The sequence below is a fragment of the Pygoscelis adeliae genome, unplaced genomic scaffold (assembly GCF_000699105.1).
Source record: "Pygoscelis adeliae isolate BGI_AS28 unplaced genomic scaffold, ASM69910v1 Scaffold141, whole genome shotgun sequence".
In the NCBI taxonomy this organism is placed as follows: domain Eukaryota; kingdom Metazoa; phylum Chordata; class Aves; order Sphenisciformes; family Spheniscidae; genus Pygoscelis; species Pygoscelis adeliae.
In genome coordinates, this window is record NW_008824231.1 from 2,149,119 (window position 1) to 2,156,515 (window position 7,397).

Sequence of the window (7,397 nt, forward strand, 5' to 3'; positions counted from 1 at the left end):
CGACCCCCCCACACACCTAAAAGAAAAAACCATAAAGCACGATTCTAATATATATATATATATATATATAAAGCAAACATGATGTTTTCCTAAATCCTTCTGTGTCCTATCTTTTCTTTCACTCATGACACATGTCAGCTCAGGTTAAGTAGTCCCATTGTTGGAGCAAATCTGGTAGTAACAATTGGATTAGATAATACTGATTATTTTTCCTAAATTTGTTTCTCACCATTACAGCAAAATTTTTACAAAAAGGAGTATAGACAAGTATTGATCAAGAGGTAGAGATAAGGATCCAGCAGAATTTGTGGTATCCAAACCAAAAGATTTTGGATACCACAATTCTCCAATTTGGAGAATGATTTGAGAAAGTTTACTTTAAGCACGGCTTTTACATGCTTTTCTATTGCATTTTCATTTTCTAAGTGTTTCTTAATCTAATGGTTAGGCCTCAAATCTTACTGACTAACTTAATAATTTTTATTTTTATTAGCATTTATTACTGTTTTTCCGCAGCTTTATTATTAGTACCCTTTATCTTGCATTTCATTACTAACCAAAACCAAGTCTATTAAAGAATTAAAACATGCTAACAAAAATAATCATGTTTATTTTCCAATTAATAAACAAGACCTCTATAAACTTTCTAAGCAGTAAGATAACTACTGTATGTCAGCATATCTGCCATGCAACTCCCTCATACAAAGCAATTTTCTTACCCTTAATTTTTCCCAGTTTACGTTTCCAAAAAGCTAAACTCCTCAGCAAACACCCATTTGTCATCAGTGACCAGCTGAAGTTCTCAATGAATTCCAACCTTTTTTCCCCTGAAAGTACTAGACTTGGCTTCCTGCTTTTATCTGTTATGACTCTAATATCATTTCTTAAACTCCAGTCTTTACAGGTTTTAAGAGAGATCTCATATCACATCCGTTGACATAGAATTTGAAGCAATCCCAGACCATGAACTGGGCACTGCTAACAGCTTTAGGGGGTTGAGGGTCACCACAGGGCAGTGGTTCACTGCCAGGCAAGAGGTCCTAGGTTGTAAAGCCTAACTAATCAAATGTAAGCACTTCTCTTGTATCTCCTCGATGTTATGAGTCTCTCTTCTCTCTTTATCAGACTGAACAATGGCCAGAAAACCCATCGTCCTTGACAGACAATGACATTTAAGAGCTCCAGAGAAACCCCAATGAAGAAAAGCTGTGCTTTTTTTATTTCAGGCATTTTATATTTCTGTTGCTTCCTGCATGTGGTTTTAATGGACTAGGAAGTATCTGTTAAGTAATTGTTACTTTGCCAACAGTCCCTCTAAATTATTGCAGGATCTAGGTCTATTAAACAGGAGGAGAGACACAAGTTAATATCCTTTTTTTTTCCAAAATCAAAGCTATTGCCTCCCATGCCAGTACCAGAGAGTGACAAAACAAAACGAGCTTCAGCTTGCATCCATGATTACAGCCTTGCATATCTTCCTAAGCTACAATGTCTTCATCCCCAACAGTAGTCGGTAGAAGCCAACATGCAGCCTTGCCAACAGGTGAGTCCTGGCTACACTGAGTTCTTGCCCAAGAAGAGCAAATTTAATTACTGAAAATGGACTGACAAATTAACAGTGGTCACTCAGAACTTCACTACAGCTACAAGAGGTGGTTTCTCCAGGATCTTCCCATTAGCAAGGGAACAACCAGCAGCCCAAAACCTGTGATGCAAAACTTGTAGTTTTGTTCTTTTGTGCAGCAGAGAACTAATACACTCACCTGTCAACTCCTTGTCGTATTTTGTTGGTACCCACAGTTTTCCATTAAAACCTTAGTTTTCATGGCCTCATATATAATAGTCTACCTATCTCTTTCTGTCTGCAAAGTGTTTTCCTTTAAGCATCCAGCAAGCAAATAATTTCTTTCAATGGTCCTCCAAACTTACTACTGGTGTCGCATCTTCTGGTTCCCCTTTAGCACTGGGTGTTTTCCACTTATCACTGGGGTGCAATCCTTTTTTTGCACCCCTACCAAAACTCTGAGGTACCACATTGTTGGTGACACTTCCAGTAGTCACCTTTTCAGTAACTTCAGTATTAGTGACACCTTTTTTTTGCAGTAATTCCTGCAAAAGATGGAATTTGTCACAGAATGCTAGAAATATTTAGGTTGGAAGTGACCTCTGGAGGTCATCTGAACTTACCTCCAGCTCAGAGAAGGACTAGACTCAAAGTTAAAGTAAGTCAGGGCCTTGTCAAGTTGAGTTTTGAATGTTTCCAAGGATGGAGGTCCCTCAGCCTCTCTGAGCACTCATCCCAGTGCTGCACAACGTTCATCGTAAAGAATTTTTTTCCTTATACTGAATCAGAGTTTCCTTTGTTGCAGCTTCTAACCATTGCCTCCTGTCCTTTCGCTGTGGGCCTTTGAGGAAATGCTGGCTGCGTCTACTCCACAACTTTCCTTATGGGAGTGAACAACTGCAACTAAATCACCCCTTAGCTTCCTTTTCTTCAGGCTAAACATACACAGTTCTCATAAGTCATACACATTTCCATGGTCGTGGTCCTCCACTGTGCTCCCTTCAGTTTGTTGATCTCTGTCTTGCACCAGGAACTCCAAAAGTGGACAGTGTAGTCCAGATTCAGCTGTCTTCTTCCCTAGTGAATATAAAACCTCAGAAGTTCAGTATCTGGAATCACAACTTGTTCTGGTTTTGCATTTGTAGATGACCCAACACCATGGGGCTCTGCACTGTATGGGTTTTGTCTAAAGTGGGGAGGGGTATTGGGATAAAAAGATTATGGGCTTCAAGCCTGGAAGTGCTTAACATCATGCATGAAAAACATATGAACAAGTGCCTTCAGGACTGGTGCCACAGACAAGCAAAACAGATATGACTGAGACTATTAGAAGAAGCTTTGATAAGAGAAGAAAACGGAAAATCATTAGGATATCCAATTGTGGAAGATGTTGTAAAACATGAAAGCTGTGTCCACATGCTGACACCTGTCAAGAGTACAGAGGCCATAAGTTAAAACCTGTAAAATTAATCAAGCACGTCTTTTCTGCAGGCAGAAGACAGCTGATAAGTGACCCCGGTCTTCCTGGTGAACGCTAGGTTTACCACTGTGCACATTTACCTTCTACTGAAAGATTCATGAGCTATGTCTCAGCCAGATGGAGGAGAATCGGTGCTCCATCCACAGGTGTGGGGGAACCAGGTGGGTGGTCCAGGCTGCAGCTGCGCCCTGAAGCCAAACTGGAGAATTCAGAAGTGAATCAGAGCATCATGGTCTCAGGGGTGGCAGGAGGTACCTAACGATGGCAGCTCCAGCCCGGGAACCTCCTCACTCAGCTGAGGACCTGGGGAGGAGCTGGACTCAACCAAGGCATCTCCTTCTGCAGGCAGTCAACAGGAGCATATTTGTAGCTGCTGCCTAAAACCTGCCTTCACAGATGGGGTGTGCATGTAGGAACTACATCCTTTTCTTTTGTTCTGATCCAGCTGTTTTACCATGGTAATATGTCACAAAAAGTGAAGTTTTAAAACATGTTTCTTTGGTACTATAATTTTATTTTTTTTTAATACTGTGGTTCGAAAGTCTTACACTTAAAATCGACCATTTTTTCTCCATAGTAAAAGTAGCTTGCTGTGAAAAAATGTAAATACAACAATTGACAATGAAATAAGATGTTAATCTAAACTGTCTGACTATGACTGACAGAATGTACTTTGGAAAGGTTCATTTTCTTCTTACAGCATAAGATGAAAGATAGTTGTCATCACTCTCCTGCAAACAAGCCACTATAATTTCTATTTCATAAGGATGTAATTATTGTGAGATATTAAGTCCACTCTAAAAGATGCTTGAACTCACTGAAGGGCCATTAAAATTTATCAACCTCACATCACAGAGGTCTTGATGATTTTCCTGTTTTTTGGTTTCAGCTATGACATGGTTTAACTTCAGTTGGCAACTGAGCACCACACAGCCACTCGCTCACTCCCCCTCCCCCGGTGGGATGGGGGAGAGAATTGGAAGAGTAGAAGTGAGAAAACCCATGGGTTGAGATAAAAACAGTATAATAATTGAAATAAAATGATGATGATGATGATGATGATAATAATAATAATAATAATAAACAAAGCAAGTGATACACAATGCAACTGCTCACCACCCACCGACTGATGCCCAGCCAGTCCCCAAGCAGCAGTTGCCACCCTCCGGCCAACTCACCCAGTTTATGTACTGAGCATGACATCCCATGGTATGGAATGTCCCTTTGGCCAGTTGGGGTCAGCTGTCCTGGCTGTGCCCCCTCCCACCTTCTTGTGCACCTCCAGCCTTCTCAGTCGGTAGAGCATGGGGAGCTGAAAAGCCCTTGACTAGTGTAAGCACTGCTTAGCGAGAACTGAAACATCGGTGTGTTATCAACATTATTCTCCTCCTAAATCCAAAACACAGCACTATACCAGCTACTAGGAAGAAAATTAACTCTATCCCAGCTGAAACCAGGACAAGCTAATATGGCCTCAATGACCTCAAGTTTCATTTAAATGTCAGATTAAGATTAGATCCCCGGCATGGCTAAATTCTGATCACCCACTTTGATGTCAAAATATATGGCTAGACTGATACAACCCACATTCATAGGCATATTTTATCTTTTTAAGTAGCCAGAAAAGTAGCTAATTTTGTTTAGGAAGACAAAAAGGGACAGTGATGGGAACCAGTTCAGGACAGGAATCCCAGGTGTCAGTTGCCTAGCTCAGAAAAGAGAGAAGATGCAGAGAGCAGCGTCTTTGACAGCGTATTTCTTCTCCTGTGTTAAGGGATAAAACAATGTCATTTGACTCTCTTTATACTCAGTATGCTTCTATCAGCTTAGCTTGCAAGTCTTCAAAGGTTAATCAAGCTACTGGCATGAAAATCTCCCAACAGCCATCCCACAAACCAAAAGAGAGTGTGTCTTGTTATGACAATCATTTTTATAAGTGAATAAAAATGTACATATCTGAGAGAGAAGGATAGATATTGCCTTTGTAGCAAAGGGCAGCATAGCTGCTCAGATAGCACATGAGAAGTATCCTTTGTCCTGTAACTTTGACCTTATGATCAAAGTGCCTTTCTAATTGTACATGCTGACGTGTTGGATTTCCTTAGCTCATTTCAAAATCCAGCTCTTTGTTTCAAGTCTAGGTTTCAGATGTTGACTAGCAGTCAACAGCATGAACTGTCTGGCCAACCCTCATGTAAAAAATCACAGGTGAGATCCCCCAAATACAGAGTTTTATAAATCATGAGATTTAGAAAATAACACTTGGAAGCCCTAGTTGTTTCTGCTAGCATCCTTCTGTCTTTCAACCTTTAGGATTTACACACTGAAGTTTATGACTGAAAGAAAAAGGGTCTATTCTTCCAGTTAGGATAGGTCTGAGTGCATTCACACAAAACTGGAGGGACTCCATTGAGGATGATTAAGGGACCTGAGCATCTGTCTTGTGAGGAAAGGCTGAGACCTGGGACTGTTTAGGGGGATCTTATCAATGCCCATAAACATCTGAAGGGAGGGTGCACAGACGACGGAGCCAGGCTCTTTTCAGTGACAGGACCAGACACAATCGGCACAAACTGAAACATAGGAGGTTCCCTCTGAACATCAGGAAACACTTTTTTCCTGTGAGGGTGAACGAGCGCTGGCACAGGTTGCCCAGGGAGGTTGCAGCGTCTCCATCTTTGGAGATATTTAAAAAAGGTCTAGGCAAGGTCCTGGGCAATTGGCTCTAGATGGCTCTGCTTGAGCAGGGGGATTGGACCAGATGACCTCCAGAGGTCCCTTCCAACCTCAACCATTCTGTGATTCCGTGATTCTGTCTGAAAAGGAATAATAGCTTATTTCCCTTATATAATCTTTCAACCAGCCTAAGTGACAGTGTCAAAATCAGTTATCTTGTCACACTATTGGAAGCTGTAGGGGGAAGGGTGGGATTGTTACATTGGGATATTGTGGATGTTTTAGTGTTTGGAAGTGAATATTATGTGCAGTTGGGATGAGGAGAATCAGGATTGCCAGGTTTTATTGCTAGTTCCGCTGCTGCTTTGATGGATGAAATAGCTTAGCCTCTCTTTGCCTTACTTAATCCTCGTGTATAGTGCAAACACATTTTATTCCCTTATATAATTATCACTGGATGAGATTTATCAATTAATGTCTTTAACACGCTTTGAGATCATTATGTGAAAGGCACCACTTGTAGTACTAACATCAATTATTGAAGTGGGTATATTAACAGGAGACAGAGATTAGCAGGAGAGAAATATTAAAGACCAAATTAACATGTGGCTTTATGGGGCTGTACAACTGGTTGACACAAATATTATTTATTAGTTAAATATAACCTATAGAAATGCATGTGTTGCATGTATGGATATTGACAAATGCAGTGCTCATTTGAACAAGGCACAGGCTGTCTCCAGACCTCAGAATAAGAAACTGAGTCAAAGCATAATTAAGGGAGTAAGCTCAAAACTCAGTCATTAGTGTTAGTTGTCTTCATTAAAGCAGCCTTCCTCAAGCAGTCACTTCAGCCACATATTCTTCTTTCCTCTGACCAAAAATCAGCAGCACTGCTTTGAAATAAATATTTGAGTATTAAATAATTACAGACTTTTCTTAATTTAATTATAATTTTTTGCCAGCAATACAATTAATTTCAAAATAGCTCAGCCAAGAACAAATTCAGGCTGTGGAAATGGAAAATAACTAGTCACGCTTGAAAAGAATGGGAGCAAAGCAGCAACAGGTTTTTGTGTTTGATGGCTTCTAGATAACCAGGCACCTTGGCTAGGTGGATCATTTGCCACAAAAAGGACAAAACCAAGAAATGGCATGGAGGTGAAGAGACCACAGGAGGTAATGTCTGAAAGGGGAGCTCAACATGGTTTTGAAGCTGTGTTTGGAATACTGCAGCTAAAACTTTTAGTAATGTTCTGTCATAAAGCCAGTTTCAATCACAGCTCTAAATTATTGACACTGTGTACAAAATCACTATCAGTGTAATCTTTACTTTTTGATACTTCATTCTGTAAGAATTTGGTGGTTGTTTTTTACCATTAGGAGAAATAGTTTGATGAAATTTGGAAGACTAAGCCTCAAAGAGAGGTAACAAGCAGTTAGGTGTACTTGAAGGTGGAGCTATTGTCAAACGGGCAGTAGAAAAGGGAAATATGCAGGTTTGGAAGAGACTTCTAGTATCCTACCCTGCTGCTCTCTTTCAGAATAACTACCCCAACATTGGTCTTAAAAGAAGATTTTGCCTTTTCTGTTTAAAAAAAAAAAAAAAAAAAAAAATCTAAACTGAAATTTTTGAAACCCGTCACAATCCTTCACATGCTTATTCCTCACTTCAGG